Source organism: Phodopus roborovskii, unplaced genomic scaffold, assembly GCF_943737965.1.
Source record: "Phodopus roborovskii unplaced genomic scaffold, PHOROB, whole genome shotgun sequence".
NCBI classification, from domain to species: domain Eukaryota; kingdom Metazoa; phylum Chordata; class Mammalia; order Rodentia; family Cricetidae; genus Phodopus; species Phodopus roborovskii.
Window position 1 is genome coordinate 72,523,955 of NW_026126418.1, and position 11,593 is coordinate 72,535,547.

The 11,593-nt window shown below is 45.5% G+C and overlaps 1 pseudogene; it reads right to left on the bottom strand.

Annotated features, from left to right (window-relative positions):
- Positions 1 to 8,451: 8,451 nt before the first annotated feature.
- LOC127222743 (tropomyosin alpha-3 chain-like) lies at positions 8,452 to 9,339 on the bottom strand (annotated as a pseudogene).
- Positions 9,340 to 11,593: the final 2,254 nt, after the last annotated feature.

Here is an 11,593-nt window from a genome sequence, read left to right on the forward strand (position 1 = left end):
AGCTGATCATGGTGGCAAATTCCAACATAGGAGATGGAAACAGGGGGATCCTTGAGTCCTGCTGGCCAGCCTGACCTTGCCTACTTATTCAGTTCCATGTTAATGGGAAACACTGTCAAAAAAAAAAGATGGCTGAAGAATCATATTTAAGGTTGTCCTCTGGCCTCCACTTACATGCATATACACCTGCATATGTAGACCTGTACACACGTACACACACACATATACACACATACATGTCAGTGGAGCCCTGTCCACCTTTGCCTGCCTTTGTTCAGGGTTCCCACGCCAATCTCCAGGCTCTGGGGGCCAGGGTTCTTGTCAGCCTCCTGTTGGGGACACTCAGCCTCTCAGCCAAGTTCCTTCTTAGCCTGGCCTCAGTCATAAGGCAGAAGGACATGAGACACCTGCCACAGAGACCCCTGGATCACTCCACTACTTCCTTCTTGTAGATCTCTGTGCAGAGCCTCAGTGTCACACAGCACTGCACCCCCCCCCCAGCCATACCTTCCTAACACCTATGGGCCCCTAGCAGGGTAAAAGCTGTGTGACTCTGAGTACAAACAGAACCTCTCTGAGCCTGGGTCCTGGGATGCTGTCTCCAATGCCCAGGAGCCACTTTAAGGAAAATACCTCAGTGGCCAGCACAGGGGCAGAGGATGCCAGTCCCCCACAGAACCCTGAGTTCTGCTCTGCATCCAGAATTTGTTCATCTTGGAAACAGCCAGTGCACAAGCTCAGCCTAGTTGCAGAGGCGAGCTACCGTGAGGGAAATTGCCCTAAATGTGAATCTGCCGCTGAGCTGCGGAAAGTGATTTTGCGCTCTCAGGCAGATTGCAGGAGCCCTTCCCTGCACAATGTTTCAGCCTGTCTGCCTCCAATCACTCCTAAATACTAAGTTATATTTGGTGTGACTGCTCCATGTGGCCCTGCTCCACCCAACCTTGGTAGCCAAAGCAATCATATCTCTGCTGTTCATTTGCAAAGAATGAAGTAGGCCTTGGATTTCCCCAGCCAGCCAGCCACACAACGCTAAGGAGCTGAAGTCTCCAGGATGGCTTCGGTCACTGTCAGGCCTGTCGCTGAGTGGGCCCCAATGTGGGTTGCAGTTGTGTACTGTGTACCTGAGGAGAGGGCTTGGGCTAGCTGGACCCCAGAGCTCCATGAAGCAGCTCGCTCTGGGATCCAATCTTAACTGCTCCTCTTCCAAGCTGCGTGACTTCAGGTACACTGCTCAGCCTCTCTGAGCTTTACTTCCTCATCTATAAGCTGGGACGTGATAAGATTTTTACTAACCAGAGACTCTCCAAACCAACAAGAAGCCATTGACAGCCAGGCCTGATGGCTCACATTTGTGATCTCAACATTCAAGCATGAGGAGGACTGGGAGTTCCAGGCCAGCCTGCCCTACAGGAGACCCTGTCTCAAAAACATGAAAGAGGAGACTGGAGAGGTGGGCTCAGTGCTTAAGAACACTGGCTGCTCTAGCAGAGGACCTGGGTTCAGTTCCCAGCACCCACATGGCTCACAGCCATCTGTTTCTCCAGTCCCAGGGAACCTGGTGCCCTCTTCTGGCCTCAGTGGGCACTGCACGCATGTGATGTACACTCATACATGCAGGCAAATAGTGTGTGTGTGTGTGTGTGTGTGTGTGTGTGTGTGTGTGTAGTGAAGGAAAGAGACAAGGGAATAAGAGAGGAAAGAAGGAAGGGAAAAGGAAGCCAATGGGGGCAGTTGGAGGAAGTTATGGTTTGTGTTCCCCCCCATAACAATGGCTTCTGTAAGTCCACACACCCATGTCCACAGCAGCATAGTTCACAGTAACCAAATGTGAAACTGGCCAGCATAAATGAAACCCTGGCAATTATCATTGTGTTGAAATGTTTTTGTGTTTTCAGACAGGCTCTCACCATATAGCCTAGGCTTGCCTGGAATGATGGTCCTCATGCCTCAGCCCTGACTGCTGGGATTGCAGGGATGGATACAACCACTCCTGGATTACATTCAGCACCGATGGGGGAAGGACAGGACTAGAGAGATGGTTGTGAACGCGGATTCTCTCCCCAAGGATGCAGATTGGGGTCCCAGCACCCACATGGTTGCTCACAACTGTCTGTAACTGCAGTTCTGGGGGGTGGGGTGTCTGGTGCTCTCTTCCGGCCTCTGTGAGCACTTGCATGCACATGATACACCAATATTCCTGCAAAATAAAGTCAATACATAATTTACAGAAGGAGAGGTGTTCTAATGACAGCTGGTTCACGAAGACTTGATGGCAAGTGAAACATGAAAGGTAAAAATGGGCCTGGTGTTGGTGGTACATGTGTTTGATTCCAGCACTTGGGAGGCAGAGGCAGGCAGATCTCTGTGAGTTCGAGGCCAGCCTGATCTACAGACCTAGTTCCAGGACAGCCTCCAAAGCATCACCTCTGAAATTTTGGCACTTGAGAAGGGAGACAAGAGAATAACAAGTTTGTCTACCCTAGGCTATAGAGCAAGATTGTGTGTGTGTGTGTGTGTGTGTGTGTGTGTGTGTGTGTGTGGTGGTGGTGGTGGGGGTTTGTGTGTTGGTAAAGGTCAGAGGCTCCAAAGACTGACAGTCTGTGTGTGGGGAGAGGGGATATGTAATGTATGTGTGTGGTATGTATGTGGGGTGTGTGAGTATGATGTGTGAATTGTGTGTGTGGAGTGTATGTGGTGTGTATGGTGTGTGTGTGTTGTATGTAGTATGTGTGTGGTGTGCTTGTGGGTATATTGTGGGGGTGTGAGTATGTGATGTGTATGGTATGTGTGTGTTGTGTATGTATGAGTGTGTGTGGTGTGAATGTCTATGTGTAGATAGATAGACAGACAGACAGACACACTGTAGGTTCCCACCCCTAAGAGATTCCATGAATGGTCAGAAAGGTTGTAGACACCTGATTCAGATCTTGCCACAAAGATCTTGCCGGATTCAATCTAGAAACATGTATGGTGAAAGGAGAGAACCAACTCTTAAATACACAGAGAGAGACAGACAGACAGACAGACAGACAGACAGACAGAATAATGCATCAAGGTAAAAAAGTTTAAAGGGTGTTGCATGGCCAGGCTGATATATGGGGGTATCTAAGGGGACTGAGAGTCAAAAAAGCTTCCTACATATACAGTAATACCAAAATTTACTACAAGGCTAATGCTAATGTCCCTAAAGGCATCATTGTCAGGGTGTTCACAACCAGCCATGCTTACTGTCAGCTGGAAGGGTTGATGGCCTCCAGTTTAACTGAGTGAGCCCTCATCTCTAAACCCAAATAACACTGCTCACAAAGAATCATATAATTTCATCCACAAAAAGAAATTCTTCATAGAAAGATAAGCAATCCCATTCATTTATTTGACTCAATTTTTAAAAAGTGGGGCTGGAAACATGGCTCAGTGATTAAGAGCACAGGCTGCTCTTCCTAAGAATTGGGGTTTGATTCCCAGCACCCACATGGTGGCTTATAGCCACTTGTAACTCCAGTTCCAGGGGACCTCTTCTGGGTTCCATAGGCAATGTATACATGGGGTGTGCATACAGACAGGGACACGGATACCCACATATAAAAATAAATAAAATATATATATTTTTAAAAACTGGACATGGTGGCTTATGCTTTTAATCCCAGCACTTGGGAGTCAGAGGCAGGAGGATCTCTGAGTTCAAGGCCAGTGTGGTCTACAGACTGAATTCTGGGACAGCCAGGGTTTCATGGAGAAACCCTGTCTCAAAAAAACAAAACAAAATGTTGTCACTGCCTCCAAAAAGCTGCCCAGCTATTAGATTAAAAAAAAATTGTAGGAAAAGAAATTCTGATGGAGCCCACAGGGAAAGGCTTGTCTCATCCTTGGCGTCTACATATCCACCTGGCAATATGCCAAAGGTCAGGGCCAGCTCCAGTACCTAGGGGACAGGAATCACATGGAGGCTTCTAGAATGAGCTGAGACGGAGCTAAGGGTCATCTTAGCTAGGTAGTTCACTGAAATCTCTCTGTGGCTTCTTCATGTGGCCTGGCCTAGCCACTCACCAAGGACAAAGATGTGGAAGGCTCCCTGGAACACTGCAGTCTTTATATCCTCATTTTTGACAAAGGTCACATCCTATCTGCTGTGTTGGCAGAAGCAGACACAAGCCACCCAGATTCAAGCACACAGAACCTTCATGGGAATTTGTGGATGCTTTTTGAATGTGCCCACCTGGTAGAACCAGGATCTCATGTGTCCTCCTGAGGGAGTCTCGGTCACTCACCAGCCATGTAAGCTCCCTAATGTCTCCCAAGCCTCACTCCCCCCGCCCAATAAAGTGTTGGTATAAATGGTCCTCTTCCAGGGCCTCTGTGCACTCCCACACATCATCACCTCCTCAAAAAAAACACAGCTCTCACAGAAGAACATACAAGATAGCCAAAATAGCCAAATAAAAGCAACCACAATGTATCAGTGGAAACACCAGTAGGTGGGTTAGTTAGTGCCAATCAGGCAAGTCCCCGGTGCAGCATTCAGATGTGATCTGACCGTATTCCCAGCTTTGAGGCGGGTGGAGATAGGAAGCTCTTGAGATAGGAAGCTCTTAGTTAAGACATCCGAAAAGGATTTACACCAGAATCACAGCTGTGCATCGGGTTGGCCAAGGAATCACTACTAAGGGTCTATAGAGACCCCCTCCAAATGTGGCCTTGGACCTGCAATACTTCAACTCCCCATAACCATGATATTCTAATCAGTTAATCAGCCTAATGAGTCTTTAACACAAGTGTGGCTGGTTTGTGTTTTGTTTTGTTTCTGAAAACTATACTTTATACACATTTCCCAGTATCAGGCATAGACTGTACACTTGCATACAATGGCTAGTGCGCTATCATTGAAGTATAACCCCACCCCACATTTCTTTTTCTTTTTTTTTAACTTTATTTTGAAAGAGGGGTCTTACTAAGTCATTAAGGCTGGACTTGAACTTACTCTGCAGTCCAGGCCAACTTTGAACTTGTGATCTTGAGCCAGCCTCCTAAGTACCTTTATAAGAGTGTTTTGTCTTGACCTCCTGTTTTTAAAAACTCACTCTATAGACTAGGCTGGCCTTATACTCATAGAGATCCACCTGCCTCTGCCTCATGAGTGCTGTCTTCAAAGTGTAAGCCGCCGCTGCCAGCTTCCTTTCCTCTCTTGCAGGCTGTTACTTGCCTGGGCCTCACTCCCACCAGATCTTCTTTGGAGCACATCTACTCTCACTTCCAACTCTCTAGCTGCAGAGGATGAAGCTGGACAGAAGCCAGGACAGAAGGACCTCCTTCCTTTGTGGGAGTTTTGTGGGAGCTTCGCTGAATGAAGCTTTTTGGAGTCAGACTGAGGCCACATAAGAAAAGCAATCAGACCCACTCTCTCAGTTTGGAGCCCAGCCCTTGGCACTGCTGGTGATGCCTATGCTAACAGGCTGCCAGAGAACCCACCCTCTTACCACGTTCAGTGTCATGTTCAGAATGCATTAAGTCAGCTTGTGTTAAAATACATCAGGGGCTAGAGGTATGGCTTGGCAGTTAACAGCACTACTGCTCTTGCAGAGGACCTGGATTAGGTTCCCAGCACTCACACGATAGCTCACAGCCACCAGTAACTCCAGTTTTAGGAGATTCAATATCTCCTGCAGACCTCCACCAGCACACGACACACATACATACATGCAGACAAAATATTCATATACATACAATTAAAATAATAAATATTAAAAAAAAAAACAAAACAAAGCAACGGCAACTTCATCCCAGCTGAGAGGCTGAGAACTGATAGACACTTGGTGCTTGACAGAGGATGCCTCAGCAGTTGGAGGAATCCTTCAATGGCTACAAAGCCTCACTGAACAGGCTGACAACACCATAGTTTATCAGTCTACAAGACTAGGCGTATCAGAGATCCCAACCTAACACTGAAGTGGTGGCAAGTGAGAAGGCCGATAGAGCAAAAGTCAAAGAATAGCCATTGTCACACACTTCTTTCTTCCTTCCTTTCTTTCTTTCTTTCTTTCTTTCTTTCTTTCTTTCTTTCTTTCTTTCTTTCTTTTTCAAGACAGCTTCTCTGTGTAGCCCTGGCTGACCTGGAACTCACTCTGTAGAGCAGACTGGTCTCTAACTCACAGAGATCTGCCTGCCCCTGCCTCCTAAGTGGTGGGATTAAAGGTGAGCACCACCATGCCTACCTTGGCACACTTTTTACCTGGCCTGTGAGCAGAAGGTGCTACCCACACATTGGGGTGGGTCTTCCCACATAAATTAAGGCAATTGGGACAATTGCTTGGATGCACCCAACTCAGGTGACTCTAATTTGTGACAAGCTGACATGAAAGCCAATCATCCTACACAATGTTGGAATGATAAAGCACAAGGAACTGTGGCTTTCTTGGCAGTGGTTTGCTTATAGGTCCTGACTCCCTTCACAGCTGACTACAGCCTTTTTTTCTGACCTTAGTTACTAATATCAACTCAGGTGACGCATCACACGGAATGACTGCAGAGAGTCAAAAAGGGCACAACAGAGTTCAAAGGATTAAAAGGAGGCAAAAGGAAGGAGCGATAGAGATGTTGAGGTGGCTGTCAGCTAAGGCAGAGTCCCGTTAGAGATGCTGCTGTGGAGTCAAGCCTAGGGGTCACAGGTTTGAGCCATCCTCGGGTCTGCAGAACTTCCACAGAAGACAAAAGGGTGTAAATTCCTTCCAGACTAACATGGTTTGATCAAGCAAGACTCCCTGAAGCAGTGACCCAGTTGATCCAACATCTAAGACAGCTGGATAATGCACCCTTGCAGATTACTACAGCCAGGATTTGGAAAGGTTTCTGGGTTTTCTTATGATCCCCATGGTTTTGACAGCACCCCCAAACAGCAGGAAGCAGTTGGGAGAGAACAATCCCAAATTCCCAAATATTGTTTATAAATGTTCGTTTTCATTTAAATGGGGCTGGTTATAATGGTTAATGATCACAGCCAATCTCTTTCTAAAGAAAAAAAAAGGGAATATGATATAGAAATGAATGCATTCCTTGATATGGATTTTGGTTTATTGATACAAAAAAAATTTTTTTGAGGGACTGGTTCTTTATTTCAAAATGTTGCTTGTTGATATTCAGTATCAAAACAGTTGCACTATGGGGTTCTTTCTCCCCACAGAGGGGAGTACAAATAAGCCAGCAAGCTGCAGCGTGCTCACCTAACAGGCCTCGAAGAGACCGCTTGAACATGGCAATTGGGTGGGGACAATTTGAGAATCAGCACACCACCAGCCCATAGACTGCAAAGAATTCTTGGGTTGATCAAGACAACCCAATCTCCAAAAGCAAAATTTCAAAGTAATATAAAATTTAAAAAGTTTTCTTTACATAAGCTATTCAAGTTTCCTCCATCAAGGGCTGATACAAAGCACAATGAGATGGCACTTTAGAGACAGCAGCTTCGGGAACGGTGATGAGATGACTCCCATGTGACTAAATCAGTGGCACAAACATAATTTTCCTTTTGCGGGGGGAGGACATGGAAACAATAAGTGGTCACCTCAACATCAAGGGACAACATGGTCCATTCTGTGAGCAATTAGGAAAGGGGTAGAAATGAGACAAGCTTGGTCTCGGGGCTGGGCAGCACAGTAGTGTGCTCGCCTAGCATGCACATGGCCCTGGGAAGTGGGGATGTCTCAGACAGCTCACCATCTTATTTGGTCACTTCTGATGGAAAAAAGTAAAAAAAAAAATAAAAATAAAAACAAGGTTAAAGTTATTCAAAGATATCAAAGCTGAAAACCTTCACAGACCAGCAGAGTTTTTTGATTTTGGCGAACTTCTAGATCCCCTGTTGTTTGGCTAGGACTTGGTGAGGAGAACTGAGAACAGGGGAGCCTGCCTGGGCTCTGCTGGCAGTCAGCGAGGCAGGCCCAGTCCTGTACTCCTCCTCTATGGAGAGAGTGGAGTCCATTAGGCTGAAATGTCACCTTTCATCGGTGAAAAGGAGTTGGGTTGCTGCTCCAAGCTGTGGAAGTGCTTGGATTACAAAAAGTAATCACAATGTGCATATCACAAGTGCACTGAAGACACTGCATTGTGCTCACATTCCCTTAAAAATTGTTCCCAAACGTGCTCAGCCCCTCCAGCTGGAACTCAGGGAAGAGGCTGACACAGTTTTATGAAAAAGACATGAGGGGGGCTGGAAAGATGGCTCAGTGGTTAAGAGCATTGGCTGCTCTTCCAAAGAACCCAGGTTCAATTCCCAGCACCCACATGGCAGCTAATATCTGCCTATAATTCTAATTCCAATGGATCTAACTCCCTCACACAGACATCCATGAAGGTCAAATACTGTTAGAATTAAATGAATAAAGTTTAAAAAAAAAAAAAAAGAAAAAGACATGAGGGGGTGGGGGGGCATGAAGGGGAAAGCAGCCTTCAGTTAAAAAGATCAGCCCTCGGTTTCAAGGTCAGCTTCAGGCAGGCTGACCTCAGGCGGAGTCAGGGTCCGAGGGAGGAGCAGTCGCAGGGCAGGGGCTGGGGGTGCTCTGCATCTCAGTCTGGTCCAGCAGAGTCTGATCCAGCATCCTTTGTGTACAGAGGTGCTCCTCTTTGGTGCACGTCAGCTTATCTTCCAAGTCACCAATGATCTTTTCCAGTTTGGCTACCGATCTTTTGGCAAACTCGGCACGAGTCTTTGCCTCCTTGAGTTTGTCAGTAAGAATCTTTATCTCCTCTTCATACTTGTCTTCTTTTTGAGAATACTTTTCTTCAGCAGCACTCAGACACTTCAGGTTCTGGTCCATCAGTCTGATCTGCTCATCCATCTCTCGGCAACGGAACTCTGACAGCTTGGCTCGTTCCTCTGTGCGTTCCAGGTCTCCTTCAATAATCACCAACTTACGAGCCACCTCTTCATACTTCTATCTGCCTCTTCTGCGATGTGCTTGGCTTCCTTTAGCTGGATTTCCTGGGGTTCCATCTTTCCTTCATCTTTTAGAGTTCGGTTTTCAATCACCTTCATACCTCTTTCACTCTCATCAGCAGCCTTTTCTGCTTCCTCTAGCTTCTGCAGGGCAATGGCAAGGCGCTCCTGAGCACCGTCCAGATCCTCTTCAATCAGCTGGATCCTACGGTTCAAACAGGCCACCTCAGCTTCGGCCTGCTCCCGGCCTGCCATTCTCCCTCCACATCCCGCTGGAGGTGCTCGGCCCTCTCCTTGGCATCATCCACCTGCTGCTGCAGAACCTGGATCTTGCCCTTCACCGCCTCGATGATGGTGATCCCGGCCATGGTGCCCACCCAGCTGCTTCTGGAATTCGGTTCCTACCTCTTCCACTCCTATTAATACAAATTTAAAGTCAATCTTGTTATATGTATAATTCTACTCTGGTTTAGGTATTGTGTTTATACAGCTCTTTAAAAATGTGATGTATAATTAAATATAGATTATAGTCACTGTAATAGTCAAAACTTATAGTTATGAGAGTAGAGTTTCTATATATATAGAGATGTATTTCAAATGGGTAGATATTCTTCAAACCTTTCAAAGACCTACAGGATATGGCATTTAAAATGGTTTAGGGTCTTCATAACAGTGACATACAACTGCTCCTAGCAACACCAATTACTTCAGAGAGGAAGATGGATATCTATCAAAGAATCTCATTATGGAGTTTGTTTCTGAAATAGCAAGACTAGCCATTTGGGCAAGAAACAGCTCTTGCCTCTACTGTTTGACTGTATGCTGTATAAACTGGACATGCAGGACCCACAGGAAAGTGACTGCTGAACTTACAAAACAAAATGCAACAGTCCTACAAGGTTCCTACATCATGTAGAATCTGCCAAACATCCTGCAGGACACAGAGAAAAATGACTGACAAACTGCCAATTCAGGTGGACAGTTTAAAATTTCTTGCTTCACTAAGAAATCTGCCATACACATTATGGCCTATGGGCTGAAGATGGATGCTCCAACTTTACAGAAGAACTTCAGGTTTAGTGTTTTTATACTATCCTTCTGAGGTCTTTGATGCAGTTGATGACAGATAGTTACAGTTACTGTTTTTCTTAGTTACCATAACAGGTAAGTTACACATAAAACTGTAAACTCACAAAGATAGAACAGATGATAGGATATTTTCTAAAAATTTTGCCAAATGTTAGTGGACTAAATATTGTTAACTATAGATCTTGCTTCATAGCTGTTTAGTTATATATAATTTTATTTAGACAAAAAAGAGGAGATGATGGGGGAATGCCCTTCTGTATGTATGTTTCTCTTATTGGATGATGAATAATACACTGTCTGGCCAATGAGGCAAGAAGATAGTGGAACTAGGGCGAGGGGAATTCTGGACAAGGTAGGCAGAAAGAGCCCACCAGAGGCAGTTGCCATGTAGTTGACAAAGCAGTAGAAGGTCCAGGCATTCTCTGGTAAGCCAAGACCATGTGGAAATACATAGATTAATAAAAATGGATTAATAATTAAGACAGAGCTAGCCAATAAGAAGCACTAGTCACTGGCCAACAGTTTAATAACTAATATAGTCTCCATGTGTTTATTTGGGGTTGAAAAGGGTGGCAGGACCTGGCAGGGCAAGAAAACTTTCTGCAACAGTCTAGACCTTGTCCAGATGGATCCAGATGGATAAATGAGATATCAGATTGATAGCCCATCAACAATGGGGACTAATTAAAACCGAAGCCCTTGGAAAAGTAGGGAGCTCTCTGCCTATGGAACCCTTGACAATGGTCAGCTGATGGGTTGTCAACTATACTGGTTAATTTTTATTCTCAATTGACACAACCTAGAGTCATCTGGGAGGAGAGAACCTCATTTGAAAAACTGCCCAGATCAGATTGGTCTGTGGCCATGTCTGAAGAAAGTGTTCTGATTGATGTGGGAGGGCCCCACCCACTGGGAGTGGCACCGTCCCTTGGGCAGATGGGTCTAGTTATACAAGAAAGCTAGTGATGCAGACAGTAAGCAACAGTCCTCCCTGTTGTCTGCTTCGGTTCCTGCCCTGACATTCCTCAATATTGGATTATGGTCCCAAAGTGTAAACCAAATGGACCCTTTTCTACTCATGTTGTTTTTGGTCCTAGTGTGCTATCACAGTAACAGGAAAGCAAACTTGAATGTCACCAAAGCACTAGATGGCTAGTGTCCTCCTCCTTATGAGGGCAGGTAACACCATCATATCCTTTTCTCAATTTGTTATGTTCAATAAACTCTTGAACCTGGTTTTCTTTATTTTATTTCAGTTTTATTACTGGGAGAGGGGTCATACTTGTGCTAAGGCACACATGTGGGGATCAGAGGACAACTTTTTGGAGTCAGCTCTTTTTACCTTTAGAGGCAGCCTCTCCCTTATGTTTCTGACACACTGCATACATACTCTAGGCTAGCTGGCCCTGGTGCTTCAAGTATATCCTCCTTGTATTGAGTCTTTGTCCCACCAGCCATCTCCCAAATAAAGGACATGGAAATTTCTTATTAATTATAAGATCTCAGCCAATAGCTTAGGCTTGTTTCTTACCAGCTCTTATAACTTAAATTAACCCGCTTCTATTAACTCATGTG